Genomic DNA, 14,037 nt, shown 5'->3' on the forward strand with positions numbered 1-14,037 from the left:
TAAATGAACAAAAATTATTTATTGTTTATTCAAACTGCTTCTGCTGGCAGGTACAGATTGTTTTTGTTGATATAAACTCTTCTACTATGGGCAAGTAGCTTCCTAGTTAAATGTCTTTTGTGTTTTTTGTTTGATTTAACCTGTGTTTGTTGTTGTTTCATACCTTTTATGCTATAGCCTGTGTACTTCTATTTACTGCCTAAATTACAGTTATAAGCTACGTGAATGAAAGCTTCGTGTCTGTGTTTTACTTAACAAAAGCATTTGGCCGCAATGTTGATGTAGTGACGTGAAATACAACCCGAAGTCTGCTCATGGTGTTTTATTTTGAAAAACAACGGATTAGCTCTGCAATTTCTGTCTGACTTCCTGTCATAATGATCCGCTCTCTGTCCAGCTTGATGCGTTCTACTCACATCGAGCTTCAAAAATAGAGCAGACGCGTAATGCACGTGTGCCCGAGCATCACGGAGCCAGTGGAGGTTGAAACATTGACTATAATGGCCATGTATTTCTCGCGATGCCGCTCACGCGACGTGCCGTGGACGTACCCGGTGGATTTTGGGGGTAAGTCGGACAACACCGTAGCACAAGGTGGTCACCCCTAAAGCATACTCTTTATGCTTTATCATATACATTTGGCCATAATTGACAAAATGCACATCAGACTGTGTTGAAGAATACTTAAGATTGAGACCATAAACTCATTGGGAAAATGTTTACTGAGGTAATAAATCAAGTGAGAAGTAGGATAATTTTCCAATAGACTTAAGTTCACTTAATAGACTATACAACTAGACTTGTTTTTGCAGCCAGTGGAGTCGCCCCCAACTGGCCATGAGAAAGAATGCACCAAAACTGATATAATGAAACTTTGATAGCAAGCTTTTGTCACTGCATTTTACCATTAATACAGCTATATCATATTTATTTTGAGATATTACAGCAATTAACCTATCAACAAAGACATCAGTTAAAAAATATCCAGCTTCTGAAGGCCTGTACATGGAAATGAAAAAATCACTTCAAATATCCACTCGGGTAGAATTAAAACAGAAACGTCCAAACAAAACTGACAAAACAATGATGTTGAGAGTTGGATAATAACAAGGATTAGCCACAGATCTGATGAGGATGCAGCATCAATAAATAACTTCTGATGGACATTTTTAAAAGCTGGAATTTGGGTTTACCACATCAAATGTTATGAGACAGGGAATCTATCATTTGGGTGATGAAGCGGGGCGTGAGGTGGCACAGCCAAACACCAACTTCCAAGGTTGAGTGTGATAATAATAATAATAATAATAATACCTTTATTTATATAGCACCTTTAAAAACAGTATTCACAATGTGCTTTGACAGAACAAGCATGGATTAAAAAAATGTACGCATTTTAATCGCACTTATTTTTGCACCGCGGAACGTTACTCACTGGATGAGTTTCAGGCGGACCGATTATACTGGAGCACCAACTAGCATTCATGAGTTCAGACAACAACAAACCACAGTGAACATGAAGGAAGAAGCTGATGAGAGCGCTTTGGTTGGCCCCGTGGATGATGGGACATTTTGTTACAAAAAAACAACGGATGGAAGCATCGATAAGAGCATGGTTGTGTTGCTATGCAACAAGGAATTTGCATATCACTGCAGCACATTGAACCTCAAGTATCACCTCAATGCAAAACATATAGCAGCTAGCGTGGACGCTAGTGTGGTAGCTAGCGTGGACGTTGGCCCGACTCCAAGTACAAGGACCCACACCCAACCCACACTCCTATATTTCTAAACATGCACTTAATGGCAAAAATTGCACTGGTCTGCTGGACTTGAACAAAAATAAACAATATTTTTGTTGCTTAAGCTTATGTATTCAGTCATTATTCAATGGTATACTAAAAATCCATGTGAAAAAAATTACTTCTCACTGTTCTCAGGTCAAATATTTATATGCGATTAAAATGCGATTAATTTCAATTAATTAATTACAAAGCCTCTAATTAATTAGATACATTTTTTTAAACGAGTCCCGGCCCTAATATATATATATATATATATATATATAACACCCTATCACCTTTAGTTTTGAGCCTAGACTTTGGAACAGCCAGAAGGGACCCACCCAAGGACCTAAGGCTACGGGCCGGCTCATAAGGTGTCAATATCTCTGAAATGTAACTTGGAGCCAGCCCCTGACGTGCTCAGTGATCAGTAAAATCTTAAAATCAATTCTAAAACGAACAGGGAGCCAATTAAGAGAAGCTAAAATCGGAGTAATGTGCTGTCGTCTGTTAAAACCAGTAAGAAGCCTAGCTGCTGCGTGATGGGCTGAGACACCTGTCAATCAATATCCCCAAACGTTTTGCAATTTAACCTTGTTTTTGTACAACAAAATACACGGTTGCCCATAAAGCTGGAATAATTTTGTTTTCAGACACAATCCTCTGTTAATTTTAGTTTCATTTTCATTGTGATATGTTTGGAAGAGATTGATTAATACAATTTTGAGAAGCTATACACTTCATCTGTCAATAGAGCTTATAGAACTTGGTGGTACAATCCCTTGAATAAACAGCACAGCTTCTTTCTTGAGTGGGAGAGGGTTTAAAACCTCATCAGGGTCATCAGCTGGGCACCCTCCACCATCAGTGTTTCATTGATTTAAGCCCACAACACCTCCGGGGGGCTCAACAGCAACACCTGGCGTCTCAGGTGTACCCCCCTCCATTTTTACCCCTCTGTGGTCATTTCACAGCCCATTTGGTGCCCTTCCTCCTGATCCACAACCAGTTGCAGCCTCCGAGAGTGACTTCCCTGCTTGTCGGAAGGCCTGACCTTTTGCTTCCATCACCTTCAGTAGCCGGGTTGTAGTCTTGGCAACAAACCCTCTGCAACCAACTTCGACAGGGTTGCGTTGTTCAGCTTGGGCTGCTTTTTCAGCGTACTTTAAGCTTTTTCGTTTGTATGCCTCCTCAATAGCAGCAATAGTTCCAGGATGTACAGGAGTTTCTGGGAAGTTGACCATGATGAGATCTGGCCTAAGGGTAGTTGTTATTATCTCTGGCGGAAAGACAAGCTTGTGATCCATGTCAACCTGCATCTTCCAGTCATGGGCCAGGTCAAGGAGAGTTGTGTTCGCTCTTGTAAATGTTTTGCCTGCTCTCACAAACTGAGTGGTGCTTGGCGCAGCATTTGTCAGAGACGGTAGGGCAAGAATAAATCACATTGTCACAATCATTTCATGGAAAGAGGTAAAAAAATGATTTTATTCCAACTTTAGGAGCAACCATGTATTTAAAAATGTCCACTGAGACACACATCAAAAGACATGTACTGTATTTGTTAAAAAATGTATTCGGAGTAAAAGAGAGGAGTATAAGAAACAAAATACACAAGAAAAGCAACGATCTCAAGCAGAAAAATGAGATTAGACAAAAGAAGTGGGATGAAAATCACATTTGTACTGGCCTTGACCCTCACTGATACGTCCACAGCTTCAGTATTTGACACATTCAGTAACATCTCCACGTCCTTCACATCATCTTAAAGGTGTGAAGGATGTGTCAGTGTGAGCAGATATGTGTGGCTGAAAATTATACTGTCGAAATGGATTTCCAACACATCGATGTTTTTAATTAGACGCAATAAATCCTCTTTATGTGGACTGTTGTTGACCCGTTAATAGCAGCAACATTAACTGAAAAGTGACACAACAATAAGTTAAGCAATACATTTAACAAAGCTGTTAATACTGCGACTTGTTCAGGGTGTAATGTGAGCTGGGATCGGCTCACGACCCCCGAGTTCAGATAAGTGTTTCAGGATAATGACTGAACGAATGATTGATTGTTAAGCCTGTCTTTAGTAGGCGAGAAAAAGGTTGCAGCTCACATTTCTGATTTTCAAGTCATTCTTCGATCTGGAGGGTTTTTTTTATCTGTTTTTTTATTGGTAGTGCAAGTTTTTTGACCCTGAGGCCCACAAAATCCATTCAGTATCCTTAATAAGATTTCAAGGATTCATAGTCATCAATCTTAAAATGAGCCTGCCTTTCTAAATTTCAGAAAAATTGACTTTTTGAAAGCACAGCAAACAGCAGGTGTAGAGAGAAGCCGTTCACCTCTGCAGACACACAAAGAGTAACTCATCACTCTTCTTACCAATTCAATTTAGAGGACAGCTGAGGAAAGACTTCTCCTACTCCCCATTTATTTAACATGTGCTAAGGATGAATTGCGCCGATAACTATATGATTATGAGCCACCCTCGACAGCCTGCTGTGTCTGCGCTGTAACATACCTCCGGGACATCCTGTCTGACACGTCACTGAGTGAAGGTCAGACATTACCACCCACAAAAATCAGATGAGTCACATTAATGTGTGAGAGGCTGGGAAGTAGTGATTCAAGATGTAGTGACAGCTAAGTGTGGGTGGACCAGTTCTGTACGTGCACAGGCAAAGTAGTAAGATAAGAAATCCACCCATATGCCCTTTAGCTATGTGCCAGATACTTGCCTCTGTCATGGAGGCGATGTTTATTGTGCCGTTTGTCACTTATCAGGCCATCTAGAAAACTCACAGGTTCTTGTTGGAGACTTTGTGCCGCAGGAAAAGAGAGATTGTCCTCTACCAAAAAAAACATTGTAGGTTTTTGTACAAGGAGGTTATCACCACCCATATTGATGTTTATGTTTAGGTGGCAACTTCGAGGAGCCATAGTAATATTGACGGGAGCAAAGGAGGAAGTAGGGTGACATAGTATAAAGAGCAAAAAAGTCCACGGTGGAACAAACTGACAAGCTGGTCAAACAAACACAGATCTTCGACCCAGCTGTTTGTGTTTGTGTCCCACTCAAAACGAAAGGTCAATGTCGGGTTGTGTCAACTTCTTGTAACATAACTGCGTCACGCCCTTAATTACGCCATGCACATGCACACTTAAGTGAAGTAGTGTAAAAATGAGAATTTGCTGATCTCCTGTATCCTGGTAGAGGCACTAATTTAGCAAATGTGCTCATATGAGTTAGAGGACTTGTTGGGAAAAGCAATAAGTTCAGATTCATAAGTCCATTTCACACATGAATTGCTGTCCAAAACTTATCTAGAAGAGTAGTATATAAGAACACAAATAACCAAATCAGTTGGACCAGACATTAAAAAGGCTTTAACCTGTCAGCTCGCAAGAAAAAATAGACCCATGTGTCCGACTTTGTCTGGAGAATTCTCAACAAGTGAATAGGCTTGTTGAAGAAGAATACAAACATCCTAGGGTGAAGAAGAAGGGTCATTTACCTGACAACAAGAGGCCAACAAAAATGTCTAACTGGAGATGTGGCGAGATTCTGGAATTTCTGTCGGTCAGGGCCAATGCAAAAAAATCACCAGACAATTTCAAGAAAATGGCAAGAGACTCATGTGTTTATGACCTAATTACAAACCAGCTACACTTACAAATTCACTACAATTTCTGCAGCAGTGTTTCTGCTAAATGTTGTATCTCCTGCACTTTCTACCCGGGAGCCACCTCTCGCCTAAACCAAATGGAGTACTTCCAATAGGTTAGAACGTGTCAGACATGGCCAATCTCCTGGGGCAAAAGGGCAAAACTCCAGACCTGAACGGCCAGAGACAGCTAGCCCGCGATGAGTCACTGTGTCATCAAGCTTTAAGCTCCACCCACTGGCAAATGCATATGATCATAAAAACAGACAGAGTTCAAGACCTGAATCAAGAAATGGGGCTGCAAAAGAGAACAACACTGATTAAGAAGATGTATGTCAGCTATGATCACTAGAGGGAAAACCTGTTGACTCACAGATAGTGACAAAGTGACAAGACTGTCTTCTTAACAAAATAAAAAGGCCAGACTCGCCTGTGTCAGATCTTTTTCCTTTGAGCGGGTCCTTTTGGTTTTCTTTGGAATAAACAATCACAGACCACTCAGATTGGTAAGCATGAAAGTGTTGTTTGTGGTTTGCAAATGTCACCTCAGACTGTTACCTGCTGCTGCTATTCAGGGCTGCCCAGGCTCAGAGCTGCCTTTGAATTTGAACAAACTGTGTGCTGTTATATCCACTCACTAAATTCTTGTTTCTTCTCTGCCCAAGCTGTTGTTGAGAAACCGAACAACAAAGTTGGTGGTACAAGGAAAAATTATATATTCGAATTTTACTGAGATGCTTGCTTTATATATGTAAGCTGTGTTCCTATTATTGTCAACAAATCCATGAAAAAAAATGTGTCTCCCAACACTTTCCAACTTCCTTAACTTGTGTGTGCATTCGGCACCAAGCCTATTAACATCTAAAAACATAAATCTTGAATATAGGTCATGAATATATAGTTAAAGTATTTTAAAATGGCTGAACTATTTCCCCAAATATCTGCAGTTTTTAGCCAACATTAGTCAAGCAAGATTAAAAAAGTGCATTTGTTGGGGACTATTTTCAGCGGCAGATTAATGCACATTTGGTGCTCTAGTCTGCACCAGAGCAGCAGGAAGGTGTTCCTGAGATCAACTCAAAATAAACTGCAGTGTGTGTGTTCATGGTAATGAAAAGCAGTGTGGTGCATTCACGTGTGTTCAATATTTTTGAACAACAATGGGGCACGGAGGAAAAAGTCAGACTTTCATTAATCAGGCTGATTTTGCAACTGATTTGGACCTGTGTCTGGCGTCAGTTTGTAGCTTTGTGTCATCGGCTTCCATTGAAAATTACTTGTAGCATTTTGCTTTGGTAACCGGTAATGAACACAGAATAACAAGAAAACTTTATCTACAGTCTATGCTGCAAAATGAATAAGCCACGCTGATGCTTTCTCTTCAAGACTGGTCTCCCCTCAATAACGACCCTTAAGGTTCTTTGTACAAGCAGCAAAATACGACCAATATCTACGTTGAAGACTGTCCTCCATGGCCATCTAGTGGTCAGAATAATTGTGAATGACTGCGATGCGAAGTAAAAATGGTGGAAGATGCAGTTGCAGTCGTCACGGGTTGGAGTGGTGGCGGATGGGTTGAACAAACGTCAGACTTTCACCCAAGAGAAAGGGGTTTGTGTCCCATGTGAAAACGAAAGTAAAGGATGTGATTTAAACATCACTGAACTCCCGTTTCTCACGTAACTCGTAACTACTACGCAACTTTTGGCATTTACGTACATTTATTTACTTTTTAAACTGTCTTCCTTACCAGGAAGTTTTTTGCCCAAAACCTAGATCAGTGCTTTTGTGGTCTAAATTCAACGAAACTGCAGCCTTTTTTTTTTTTTTTACAACCCTGAACGTGTATGTATAATGACGTGTCATCTTTTGTTTTCCTGTGCCAAACAGAGCACACACAAGTGCAACCAGCCAACCATGAGGGGCCGCCGACATGTTTGTTTTAATCCGAAATCACGCTTCACACTAGTTTCTGTGATAATGAATCATCTGGTGTGTCTGTTTTTAGGATTAAAATATTAAAAACTGGGTGTCATTATGTCTGTGATCCCCACGTTTTTAAAATTTTGAAATCCTCTCGTGTGTACCAGGCATCACTGAGATTGATTCATTGTTAGTTTTAGTCTTTTCACTGTATTTGTTGACACTTAGATCACTATAGAATACCCCCTGTCTCATCCTTTAATCAAACTATTATTATGACTCTAGTAGTTACAGTAATTAGTTGTTTGTGTGCATACGACCCACTGAATAAAGAGGAGAGGAAAGGTGTGGGAGGGCAGAAGAGACGGACAGTGACAGCAACAGAGTGATGGAGAGGACACCTGGCTGGTGTTCTGAGGACCGACTGATATCATTGGTGAACAGAGAGAGACACCGAGGGAGGAGAACAGGGAGCAGGGTGGGGGTTGGGGGGTGGGGGGGAGCAAGAGAGGAGGAGGAGGGCGAGTGAAGGGAGTAACGGTCGTCTCCATGGTGAAGCAGTGGTCGCCATGGTTACCCACAGAGCCCGGGTCAGCGGCTCCAGGAATGTGCATGCTGTTTGCACACACGCGCTCACACACACACATACACACACGCTGGTCATTATTTTCTCCCCCTCTGTTGTATGTGTGTATGTGTGTGTATGTGTGTGTGTGTGTGTGTGTGTTTGTGATGACAGATGAGCCCTGTTGTCAGAGTCGCCGAGGGGTGTGAATGTCTACACTTCAGGAGGTAAGAAAAGAGGTGTGTGTTTTCAGTGTGTGTCAAAATGAAAAAGCGGCGTTGAGTGTGTGTTATTTCGGCTTTTTTTTTACACTATAAATACATGTTTGCATCTGGTGTGTGTTGTTTTTGTAGGTGTGTGTGGCCGGGTCAAATGGGTTCATAGCAAGGAGGAGGTGACAAGACAACTGTGACTCAACTGAAGCTACCACATGCAGGCGCCTGGCTGTTTGTGTGTGTGTGTGTGTGTGTGTGTGTGTGTGTGTGTGTGTGTGTGTGTGTGTGTGTGTGAGTGTGTGTGTGTTTAACACAGCAAGGAGCGCGAGTTAACCAGCATGCACTGCTGTGCTGCCATTTCTGTATCAAAAAACATCCAAATCTTTTTTGCAAGTGCTGGTTTAGCGCACACAGACACACACACACCAGTGTCTCCGCCTCCAGACATGCTCACCCGAGCACAAAATCAGAAGTTCAAGCAAGAAATTCACTCACTATTTTCCCAGCGTCTTTCCACTACATTTAGGTTTCAACTGTGATTCACATGGTTACCATGACATGCAGGCACGCCACAAACATGCCACCCCACACTGCTCTAACATGCTCCAATGTGTTTGGATGCATGCGACTGTTTCTTTTTGTGCCTCCTGTTTGAACCAGCATACCACCAGCTCTACTCATTCTAACCCCACCTGCGCTAAACCCCCTGCATCCACAGACACACACAGCTGAAACAGTGCAGGATGTAATAATATGAACAAATTTAACACAGGAGTAACTGTGAAGAAAAGTGCATGATAAATGTGCTCACGCCTAATTGGCCTTTCAGCTGTGCTACCAGCTTTTTTAGTGAAACAGCTCGAAGAAAGAAACTCTACTGGATGCTAATTATAGGTATATTAACTTGCTGATGTTGCTATTATTAGCGTGTTTCCATGGTACCATTACCACTATTTGCATTAAGATGTTCACTTGATAACAGCCTACGCATCGCTGGGGCTGATAAAAGTTGAGCCAAGTTTGACAGTGTAGAGATATGCATGGACACCGTTAGAAAAGTGAACTGTAAACTGTTCCTCTGGCACTCAGGACCAATTTGAAACTTTTTTTTTATGACAAGTTCATCTCTCCATTTCCCATCCATCCTGCTAGTTTGTCTTGATTGTGTAATGATCACTACAGCTCTATGTGGCTGGTATCAAAGGAATTTATAGACAGTAAAGGTGCTTCACAGCTATAGTTAGTTCACTTTGTTGATGAGTTTGTAAATTTGAAAAATGTTCCCTTTGTTTCAGTTTCTTGCATCATTACCAAATTAACTTATTGGTCAGATGTTTCTGAGAGAGGAGTTAATGCAGGAAGAAGGTCCTGTGTTTTGGACTAGTGCATTTTTCTAGGAGAGAAACACTGCTATGTGATTAAACATGAAGCAACAGCAGAGTTGGTATTTGTTCATTACTGTGATAAAGATGTCCCTAATATACCAGGAAAACTATTCCAGCAAAATGCTGAATGAAAATGTTGAAAATTCCTTAGTTAATTTTCCAGCTAGCTGCTACATTTAGCATGCTCTTCAAAGCTGGCTAAAAGAAAAGAGTCCTTTAGATCAAACTTGGGAAGTTCTCCACAAACGCACCACCCTTCAGTCCAAGTGGCCTTGATAAGATTGTTTTTGGCCGCACCGAGTGCGATAATTGTGTTCAAACCTGACCAGACAAACTGCACCGTATGGAACACAAACCGATTTTACCAAACTCAAAGCCATCGTTTGAACAAGCACATATTTTCATCCAGACAATTCATAAGGAACATTATGAATTGAATGCTTGCACACCCCTGCTTGATTTCAGCTTGATTGTGGAAATACACTAGCGCTCAGAAGTTTGGGGTCAACCAGAAAATGTCTGTGTTGTTTTCAATGAAAACAAACTATTTTATTCATGAAATGAGTTACAAAATGAATCGGAAATACAGTAAAGACATTGAGAAGGGTAGAAATACTATTTTTCAACTTGTGCAAATCTCCAACTTTACCTCTAGATACTCAACCAGCCTGAAAAAGGATCATTATTGCTTCTCAAATCAGCACAAAACAGTTTTCAGCTGTTTCAGCATAATGCTCAGGTGTTTTAACGATCAATGAGCCTTTCATCACAAACGTGGATTAACACAATGGAACTGGAACACAGGGGTGATGGTTGCTGACAATATATAATAGATATTCCATGAGAAAATCAGTTATTTTTTGCTAAGGACATTTCTAAGTGACCCCAAACTTTTGAGCGATAGTGTGTATGTTTGACCTGTGAAATCCTTTGTTAAAACTGATGTCATGCCTCCAGGTCACAGGTCATAGCTCGCTTTTCTCCAAACTGGGGGAATGTCTTATAAGTTTGGTTTCTCAAAATCCAATATTGTATGACAAACTACCTCCACAACCAAATAAAGGACAATATATGGCTTGAGGTTATCAACCGTCGCTGACCTGTTCAAAAAATGGAAAATATCAGCTCTGTCTCCCAAACTGCAGCCCTCACATCTAATATGAAAAATCAGTTCAACTAACAATAACAGGTTTCAATACCTGAGGGCAACGCAGACCTATCGAAAAAGTCATACATTCACAGACATCAACAGGGGGAGTGGAGCAGGTTCCCCAATTCCTGGAAAGTCTTCTGTAGGTCTGAGGTGCTTTGAAGGTCACTGACAATACCCAGCATGCCTGGTTGAACCAGCCAGAGTGCTACGAGTGCTCAACCTGCTGCCCTTTACACCACCGTCTGAACATTCAGGAGGGATTTCTACTCCAGTAAGTGTCGCATTGTTCACTCACTTCCACCTCATTTTCACACATCAGGCCCGGAGAGTTATTTGAGCACTTGAATAATTTCAAAAGAGCCAAAGGACAGGAAGAAATTGTGTTACCCAGTGAACAATTTAACTGTTGTCTGCTTTAGTGAGAGCTATGAAATTAGTTTTATTCTTCCCCAAATCCATGATGAAAAATATTTGCAATGCAGAAGTCATCATTGCTTAAAATGCCCCATTTTCTTGTTACCTAACCTTAAAAGGCACAATTTCAATGAAACGAGAGAGATATCATGTTTCTTTTGCAATTTACTTCGAACGGCTCTTGCTTTTTTTGTCTGTTGCTTTGCTAGATTTCAACACTAGTATGACAATGTTGAAAGGCATTGACAATAATCATGCTTTCCTTCATGTATTTTTATGCGCATTTTGAAGTATCACATTATCGCATTAGAAAAGCTGAATTGGAACTGCAAAAATGTAATTAAAACTTCTTCAATTGCATAAAAAGTTTAAACATTTGCTTGAGACGGTTTTTGCCTTTGTTGAAAAAGAGTTGATGCACTAAATGGGATATGGAAATTGCTTTTTCCCCGAATAAGTTCTGATGTAGCAAACATTTATCTCACATGAGCTGTTTCCACTGTCGGTGTCTTCCTGGATAATATACTAATTTGTCTTAGTCTCCAGACAGCACAGAACATGGCCGATACTAGCTGAAAGAACAATTCAAACTTGGCCAAATGAATCCAATCCTCAACCTCTCTAGATGGCCATCTTGACTTGTTTTACTTCTGGCTTGAAACCTCTACTACTTCTTCTTCTTCTTCGTCTTCTCTGTTTACAAGCAGATTACAGCCATTTGTAACCAATAGCGCCAACTTCTGATGAAAGAACACTTAAGCCCATGCCCATTGCAGTCACCAGTCTATTTTTGCACCATTTCGAAAGTTGGCCTAAAAATGTTTTCACATTGGAATGGAAACACGGCTAAAGAAAACAACAAAACCTTGAGGAAAAGCTAATTGGGGTTCTGTTTGCACTGCGTGGTGAATCCAAATCCCCAAAGCACAAATTATACTGTCCTTCACATAGCTGCAGTGTCAGATTTTATTAGTTTCTGTTCTCTAAACCTTCACCAACAACAAAGTTCCACATAAACTTGAACACTCTCGATCTTGACCTTGACCCCGCTCTGACACGCGACTCCGTGGCCCTACGAACGACCTGTGACCTTTGTGAGATCGTCCATCATCACACTCAAACTCTTGTGTGTGTATGTTGTGAAGGTCCTTTGAATGGATCTGAATGGACCTCCCACTTCACCTTTATTGTCTCTCTATTCAGTTCGGATCTGAGCTCTCAATGGTGCGTCGGGCCCCATCTGTGAATACTTCGGGCCACACTGCATGATCGACACTGAAAGCCATTAAATACATCAACACAGACATCAACAGTCTTTCTGAATGACTGAATGTCCCAGTTGGCGTATAGTGCCACTCCTTCAATTACATTTTGGACAAGGAACTCAAATCTAATGTCTCTTGTGGCGCCAAGATTGGCCCCTCTGCCAGCTTTTTTGTGTTTGCAGGGTCACACCGCCTGTCTTCAGTGACAGATATTGTGAAGCACTAAAAACGTCAAGATAGATGTCCACAGCCTCAGAAATTTTTGTCAAATGCCATTTGTGGCGCCAAGATGACTCCTCCAGGGCCCTCGCTTGTCCTCAAAGAAATGTAGAAAAACAAAAAAACACTTCACTGTCATAACCCAGGGCCATTATTTAAAGTCAATCAAAAAAATTTGACGTTCCTGTCACTTGAGGCGGCGAGCACATTCTGGCTTCAATGCAGATATCTTAATGATGCTGTATGAGTTTTTGCAGCTCAAAAACCACTCCACCGTTGCTGGTGTTTATTTAATGGAATTTATATATTTTTTCCTGTTTTCACTAAGTTACTGACTGGAATATGCTCACCAACATGTTAAATGTATGTTTAGGAGTTTTAAGTGCACTGCAACTGCATTTTATTTGATTAATTTTGGTCTAATTTATTTTTATTTATTATATCTATATATTTATTATTTATGTTAAGTCATTTTCAGAAGGTTGTGGAAGTACACAAACATTATAGCATGGCTGAACTGATTCATTTTAATCAAATTTATATTTTTTATTTAAATGTATATTTTATATTATGTTTTATTTGTCTTCTTTATTTTTGACCTTTTCAAGAAATAGATTTTCAGTCGAATCATATAAATATTTATATATATATATGTAATGTTTTTATTTAAAAGTCAATAAGTAAAAGTGAATGAGTTATCATCATGTTAAATAATCATGATCTCAATACTGACCAAAATAATTTCTACACATTGGCTTCAATGCAGATATCTTATTAATGCTGTATGAATCTTTGCGGCTCAAAAACCACTCCACTGTTGCTGGTGTTTATTTAACGGCATTGATATTTTCATTTTCACACTGTTTGGCTAAGTTGTTGAAGAAAATGCCAGCACGGTGTGTCCAGAGTTAGATTTGTTTCAATTCGCAAGCTGTCACACTTGGTTTACTTTTGTTTTGCCTCTAAAGAAAATTGGTTTAAAGTGAAATAAATGATATTTTATCTGAAGGTATCAATGAGATGGTTTTACCGCAGCATGTCTCACCATTCAAGAAAATTACCCGAGTCTCAGACTGAAGCTTCTATATTTTGATCTTTTTTCTCTCTGTGCGGCTGCCTGGTGTGTTTGAGGTAAACAACATTCCAGTTCATTTTCAGCCCTGGGAGGAGGGCATGAACCATTAGCTTCCAGAAGCAGAGCCCATTCCTCCACTGTCTGTCGGCCTGAGAGGAGAGAGCTGGCAGGCAGCAGAGCTGGCTTCCTGGTTCATTGGCTGGATGGCTGTTGCACTCTGGTGCACTGAGATGCCAAAAAAGTGGGCATGGGAAAGCATCGGGGGGGGCATAGAATAACAAAATAATGCAAAAAGGTGACTTTGTCATTTAAATGCAGTTGTGAAATTGTCTGTTTAGTCTGAAATATACTACTGCACACAATAACAACAGAAAGTG

The sequence above is a fragment of the Centropristis striata genome, chromosome 5 (genome assembly GCF_030273125.1).
Source record: "Centropristis striata isolate RG_2023a ecotype Rhode Island chromosome 5, C.striata_1.0, whole genome shotgun sequence".
Taxonomy (NCBI): domain Eukaryota; kingdom Metazoa; phylum Chordata; class Actinopteri; order Perciformes; family Serranidae; genus Centropristis; species Centropristis striata.